General features: G+C 41.0%; 1 non-coding gene across 1 annotated transcript; it reads left to right on the top strand.

The window, feature by feature from the left end:
* The first annotated feature begins 1,960 nt into the window (after positions 1-1,960).
* LOC123688365 lies at positions 1,961-2,079 on the top strand. The gene has a single exon (XR_006749892.1). It is a non-coding gene; the product is annotated as a 5S ribosomal RNA (ribosomal RNA).
* The last annotated feature ends 5,536 nt before the right edge of the window (positions 2,080-7,615 follow it).

Here is a 7,615-nt window from a genome sequence, read left to right as displayed (position 1 = left end):
CTGCATCGCCCAACGCGACCACCTTCCCTATATATGTCAGGAGAGCACAGGGTTCCCCTCCAGACAACACTTACGCTCTATCCCCGACTCTCGGTCGATCGATAGGCCAGGTCAGCGGTGTCTGTTTCGGCCGAAGCTCGGACTTTGGTCAAAATGTTCCGATACAAAATTTGAACCAAGATAGATACAGATATGATTCCTTCTTAAATATACGTTGATTATCGAACAGAATATGGTAAATATTTTGCGATGACCGAGGATTTCATGAATTTTTTTTTTTTTTCGAAAAAATTTTCTATTATCGGAATTTCCTCAAATTTCATTTGGTTGCCTCCTAATGCTTATTAAAAATGATAACCAACAATCAGAATCATTATTTATCATTTATTTCAATTTTTATAATGAAAAACGTTCACGTCCTTTCGCGCCTCTCGATCGTCGTTTACGTGATGCATCGGTCAGCCCTAGTTTACGTGGTGCATCGGTAAGATCGAGTTCACGTTCTGCATCGGTCTGCCCGAGTTTACGTGGTGCATCGGTAAGATCGAGATTACGTGGTGCATCGGTAAGATCGAGTTCACGTTCTGCATCGGTCTGCCTGAGTTTACGTGGTGCATCGGTATGATCGAGTTTACGTTCTGCATCGGTGTGATCTAGTTTACGTTGTGCATCGGTAAGATCGAGATTACGTGAAGCATCGGTATGATCGAGTTTACGTTCTGCATCGGTCTGGACTCTGAGATATATTTTCGACGTGAAAATGTTCCGATACAACTTTTGAACCAGGATAGTTAGAGAGATGATTTTTTCTGGGATGTACGTTGATTGGGGAATGGATTGTGGAAAATAACTTGCCATGACCGAGGTGTTCTCGAATTTTTTTTTTTTTTCGAAAAATATTTTCTGATTTTGGATTTCACTCAAATTTGATTTCGTTGCCTTCTAATGTGTTCTAAAAGAGTAAATCAGTAATCAGAATCGAAAAATATTTTTCGGATTTTTTTTTTTTTGAAAAAAAATTTTCTGATTTTGGAATTTCCTCAAATTTGATTTGGTTGCCTTCTAATGTGTTTTTAAAGCGTAAATCAGTAATCAGAATCAATATTCATTGTCGACTTTAATTTTTATAAGGAAAAATGTTCACGTCCTTAAACGCCTCCCCATCATTAGCCCGAGTCCAAGTCGATGTCAGTCCCGAGCGGACGGTGTCAGATACTACCTATCGCCCCGGTCTGGACTTGGCGAGGTATTTCGACGTGAAATGTTCCGATACAACTTTTGAACCAGGATAGTTAGAGAGATGATTTCTTCTATGTTGTACGTTGATTGTGGAATGGATTGTGGGAAATAACTTGCCATGACCCAGGTGTTCTTGAATTTTTTTTTTTTTCGAAAAAAATTTTCTGATCTTGAAATTTCCTCAAATCTGATTGCGTTGCCTTCTAATGTGTACTAAAAGAGTAAATCAGTAATCAGAATCAATATTCATTGTCGACTTTAATTTTTATAAGGAAAAATGTTCACGTCCTTAAACGCCTCTCCATCGTTACCCCGACTCCAAGACGATGTTAGACCGGAGCGGACGGTGTCAAATGCGACCGATCTCCCCGGTCTGGACTTAGCGAGATATTCCGACGTGAAATGTTCCGATACAAAAATTTAACTGTGATAGTTAGAGAGATGGTTCCTTTTGTGATGTACGTTGATTGTGTAATAGAATATGGAAATAAACTTGAGATGACCGAGGTCTTCTGGGATTTTTTTTTTTTTTCGAAAAATATTTTTCGATTTCGGAAATCCCTCAAATTTCATTGAGATATGTCCTAATGTGTTCTTAAAACTTAAATCAACAATCAGAATTAATATCCAAAAGTTATTTCATTTTTTATAAGGAAAAACGTTCACGTCCTTTCCGCTCCCAAAAAGTGAGATATCATAGAAAATATCGCTATATATTGTTGTTTACGGCCATACCACGCTGAAATTGCCAGTTCTCGTCAGAACACTGAAGCCAAGCAGCGTCGGGCGCGGTTAGTACTTGGATGGGTGACCGCTTGGGAACACCGCGTGCTGTAAGCTTTTTTTTTACGTTCTGCATCGGTCTGCCGAGATAACGTGGTGCATCGGTATGATCGAGTTTACGTTCTGCATCGGTAAGATCGAGATTACGTGATGCATCGGTAAGATTGAGATTACGTGGTGCATCGGTAAGATCGAGTTTACGTGGTGCATCGGTAAGATCCAATTCACGTTCTGCATCGGTAAGATCCAGTTCACGTGGTGCATCGGTAAGATCGAGATTACGTGGTGCATCGGTAAGATCGAGTTTACGTGGTGCATCGGTAAGATCCAATTCACGTTCTGCATCGGTAAGATCCAGTTCACGTGGTGCATCGGTAAGATTGAGATTACGTGGTGCATCGGTAAGATCGAGTTTACGTGGTGCATCGGTAAGATCCAATTCACGTTCTGCATCGGTAAGATCCAGTTCACGTGGTGCATCGGTAAGATTGAGATTACGTGGTGCATCGGTAAGATCGAGTTTACGTGGTGCATCGGTAAGATCCAATTCACGTTCTGCATCGGTAAGATCCAGTTCACGTGGTGCATCGGTAAGATCGAGATTACGTGGTGCATCGGTAAGATCGAGTTTACGTGGTGCATCGGTAAGATCCAATTCACGTTCTGCATCGGTAAGATCCAGTTCACGTGGTGCATCGGTAAGATTGAGATTACGTGGTGCATCGGTAAGATCGAGTTCACGTGGTGCATCGGTAAGATGGAGATTACGTGGTGCATCGGTAAGATCGAGATTACGTGGTGCATCGGTAAGATCTACTTTACGTTCTGCATCGGTCTGCCCTTGTTTACGTGGTGCATCGGTAAGATCGAGATTACGTGAAGCATCGGTATGATCGAGTTTACGTTCTGCATCGGTCTGCCCGATATTACGTGGTGCATCGGTCTGCCCTAGTTTACGTGGTGCATCGGTTTGGACTTAGAGATATATTTTCGACGTGAAAATGTTCCGATACAACTTTTGAACCAGGATAGTTAGAGAGATGATTTTTTCTGGGATGTACGTGGATCGGGGAATGGATTGTGGGAAATAACTTGCCATGACCGAGGTGTCCTCGAATTTTTTTTTTTTTCGAAAAAAATTTTCTGATTGTGGAATTTTCTCAAATTTGATTTGGTTGCCTCCTAATGTGTTCTAAAAGAGTAAATCAGTAATCGGAATCGAAAAATATTTTTCGGATTTTTTTTTTTTTCGAAAAAAATTTTCTGATCGTGGAATTTCCTCAAATTCGATTTGGTTGCCTTCTAATGTGTTTTTAAAGCGTAAATCAGTAATCAGAATCAATATTCATTGTCGACTTTAATTTTTATAAGGAAAAATGTTCACGTCCTTAAACGCCTCCCCATCATCAGCCCGAGTCCAAGTCGATGTCAGTCCCGAGCGGACGGTGTCAGATACTACCTATCGCCGAGGTCTGGACTTGGCGAGATATTACGACGTGAAATGTTCCGATACAACTTTTGAACCAGGATAGTTAGAGAGATGATTTCTTCTATGTTGTACGTTGATTGTGGAATGAAATACGGAAAATAACTCGCCATGACCGAGGTGATTACGATTTTTTTTTTTTTTCGAAAAAAATTTTCTGATCGTGGAATTTTCTCAAATTTGATTTGGTTGCCTCCTTATATGTTCTAGTAGCGATAATCAACAATCAGAATCAAAATCCATGGTCGGGTTTGATTTTTATAAGGAAAAATGTTCACGTCCTTTTTTACAACCCCGACTCATTGACGATGTTAGAACCGAGCCGGCGGTGTCAGATACGACCGATCGCCCCGGTCCCGATCGTCATTTACGTTGTGCATCGGTCTGCCCGAGATTACGTGGTGCATCGGTATGATCGAGTTTACGTGGTGCATCGGTAAGATCCAATTCACGTTCTGCATCGGTAAGATCCAATTCACGTTCTGCATCGGTAAGATCCAGTTCACGTGGTGCATCGGTAAGATGGAGATTACGTGGTGCATCGGTAAGATCGAGATTACGTGGTGCATCGGTAAGATCTACTTTACGTTCTGCATCGGTCTGCCCTTGTTTACGTGGTGCATCGGTAAGATCGAGATTACGTGAAGCATCGGTATGATCGAGTTTACGTTCTGCATCGGTCTGCCCGATATTACGTGGTGCATCGGTCTGCCCTAGTTTACGTGGTGCATCGGTTTGGACTTAGAGATATATTTTCGACGTGAAAATGTTCCGATACAACTTTTGAACCAGGATAGTTAGAGAGATGATTTTTTCTGGGATGTACGTGGATCGGGGAATGGATTGTGGGAAATAACTTGCCATGACCGAGGTGTCCTCGAATTTTTTTTTTTTTCGAAAAAAATTTTCTGATTGTGGAATTTTCTCAAATTTGATTTGGTTGCCTCCTAATGTGTTCTAAAAGAGTAAATCAGTAATCGGAATCGAAAAATATTTTTCGGATTTTTTTTTTTTTCGAAAAAAATTTTCTGATCGTGGAATTTCCTCAAATTCGATTTGGTTGCCTTCTAATGTGTTTTTAAAGCGTAAATCAGTAATCAGAATCAATATTCATTGTCGACTTTAATTTTTATAAGGAAAAATGTTCACGTCCTTAAACGCCTCCCCATCATCAGCCCGAGTCCAAGTCGATGTCAGTCCCGAGCGGACGGTGTCAGATACTACCTATCGCCGAGGTCTGGACTTGGCGAGATATTACGACGTGAAATGTTCCGATACAACTTTTGAACCAGGATAGTTAGAGAGATGATTTCTTCTATGTTGTACGTTGATTGTGGAATGAAATACGGAAAATAACTCGCCATGACCGAGGTGATTACGATTTTTTTTTTTTTTCGAAAAAAATTTTCTGATCGTGGAATTTTCTCAAATTTGATTTGGTTGCCTCCTTATATGTTCTAGTAGCGATAATCAACAATCAGAATCAAAATCCATGGTCGGGTTTGATTTTATAAGGAAAAATGTTCACGTCCTTTTTTACAACCCCGACTCATTGACGATGTTAGAACCGAGCCGGCGGTGTCAGATACGACCGATCGCCCCGGTCCCGATCGTCATTTACGTTGTGCATCGGTCTGCCCGAGATTACGTGGTGCATCGGTATGATCGAGTTTACGTGGTGCATCGGTAAGATCCAATTCACGTTCTGCATCGGTAAGATCCAATTCACGTTCTGCATCGGTAAGATCCAGTTCACGTGGTGCATCGGTAAGATGGAGCTTACGTGGTGCATCGGTAAGATCGAGATTACGTGGTGCATCGGTAAGATCTACTTTACGTTCTGCATCGGTCTGCCCTTGTTTACGTGGTGCATCGGTAAGATCGAGATTACGTGAAGCATCGGTATGATCGAGTTTACGTTCTGCATCGGTCTGCCCGATATTACGTGGTGCATCGGTCTGCCCTAGTTTACGTGGTGCATCGGTTTGGACTTAGAGATATATTTTCGACGTGAAAATGTTCCGATACAACTTTTGAACCAGGATAGTTAGAGAGATGATTTTTTCTGGGATGTACGTGGATCGGGGAATGGATTGTGGGAAATAACTTGCCATGACCGAGGTGTCCTCGAATTTTTTTTTTTTCGAAAAAAATTTTCTGATTGTGGAATTTTCTCAAATTTGATTTGGTTGCCTCCTAATGTGTTCTAAAAGAGTAAATCAGTAATCGGAATCGAAAAATATTTTTCGGATTTTTTTTTTTTTCGAAAAAAATTTTCTGATCGTGGAATTTCCTCAAATTCGATTTGGTTGCCTTCTAATGTGTTTTTAAAGCGTAAATCAGTAATCAGAATCAATATTCATTGTCGACTTTAATTTTTATAAGGAAAAATGTTCACGTCCTTAAACGCCTCCCCATCATCAGCCCGAGTCCAAGTCGATGTCAGTCCCGAGCGGACGGTGTCAGATACTACCTATCGCCGAGGTCTGGACTTGGCGAGATATTACGACGTGAAATGTTCCGATACAACTTTTGAACCAGGATAGTTAGAGAGATGATTTCTTCTATGTTGTACGTTGATTGTGGAATGAAATACGGAAAATAACTCGCCATGACCGAGGTGATTACGATTTTTTTTTTTTTTCGAAAAAAATTTTCTGATCGTGGAATTTTCTCAAATTTGATTTGGTTGCCTCCTTATATGTTCTAGTAGCGATAATCAACAATCAGAATCAAAATCCATGGTCGGGTTTTGATTTTTATAAGGAAAAAATGTTCACGTCCTTTTTTACAACCCCGACTCATTGACGATGTTAGAACCGAGCCGGCGGTGTCAGATACGACCGATCGCCCCGGTCCCGATCGTCATTTACGTTGTGCATCGGTCTGCCGAGATTACGTGGTGCATCGGTATGATCGAGTTTACGTGGTGCATCGGTAAGATCCAATTCACGTTCTGCATCGGTAAGATCCAATTCACGTTCTGCATCGGTAAGATCCAGTTCACGTGGTGCATCGGTAAGATGGAGATTACGTGGTGCATCGGTAAGATCGAGATTACGTGGTGCATCGGTAAGATCTACTTTACGTTCTGCATCGGTCTGCCCTTGTTTACGTGGTGCATCGGTAAGATCGAGATTACGTGAAGCATCGGTATGATCGAGTTTACGTTCTGCATCGGTCTGCCCGATATTACGTGGTGCATCGGTCTGCCCTAGTTTACGTGGTGCATCGGTTTGGACTTAGAGATATATTTTCGACGTGAAAATGTTCCGATACAACTTTTGAACCAGGATAGTTAGAGAGATGATTTTTTCTGGGATGTACGTGGATCGGGGAATGGATTGTGGGAAATAACTTGCCATGACCGAGGTGTCCTCGAATTTTTTTTTTTTTTCGAAAAAAATTTTCTGATTGTGGAATTTTCTCAAATTTGATTTGGTTGCCTCCTAATGTGTTCTAAAAGAGTAAATCAGTAATCGGAATCGAAAAATATTTTTCGGATTTTTTTTTTTTTCGAAAAAAATTTTCTGATCGTGGAATTTCCTCAAATTCGATTTGGTTGCCTTCTAATGTGTTTTTTAAAGCGTAAATCAGTAATCAGAATCAATATTCATTGTCGACTTTAATTTTTATAAGGAAAATGTTCACGTCCTTAAACGCCTCCCCATCATCAGCCCGAGTCCAAGTCGATGTCAGTCCCGAGCGGACGGTGTCAGATACTACCTATCGCCGAGGTCTGGACTTGGCGAGATATTACGACGTGAAATGTTCCGATACAACTTTTGAACCAGGATAGTTAGAGAGATGATTTCTTCTATGTTGTACGTTGATTGTGGAATGAAATACGGAAAATAACTCGCCATGACCGAGGTGATTACGATTTTTTTTTTTTTTCGAAAAAAATTTTCTGATCGTGGAATTTTCTCAAATTTGATTTGGTTGCCTCCTTATATGTTCTAGTAGCGATAATCAACAATCAGAATCAAAATCCATGGTCGGGTTTGATTTTTATAAGGAAAAATGTTCACGTCCTTTTTTACAACCCCGACTCATTGACGATGTTAGAACCGAGCCGGCGGTGTCAGATACGACCGATCGCCCCGG

Source organism: Harmonia axyridis, chromosome X (genome assembly GCF_914767665.1).
Source record: "Harmonia axyridis chromosome X, icHarAxyr1.1, whole genome shotgun sequence".
Classification (NCBI taxonomy): domain Eukaryota; kingdom Metazoa; phylum Arthropoda; class Insecta; order Coleoptera; family Coccinellidae; genus Harmonia; species Harmonia axyridis.
The sequence above is the reverse complement of the archived record's forward strand: the minus strand, read 5'-3'. Positions and strand labels throughout refer to the sequence as shown.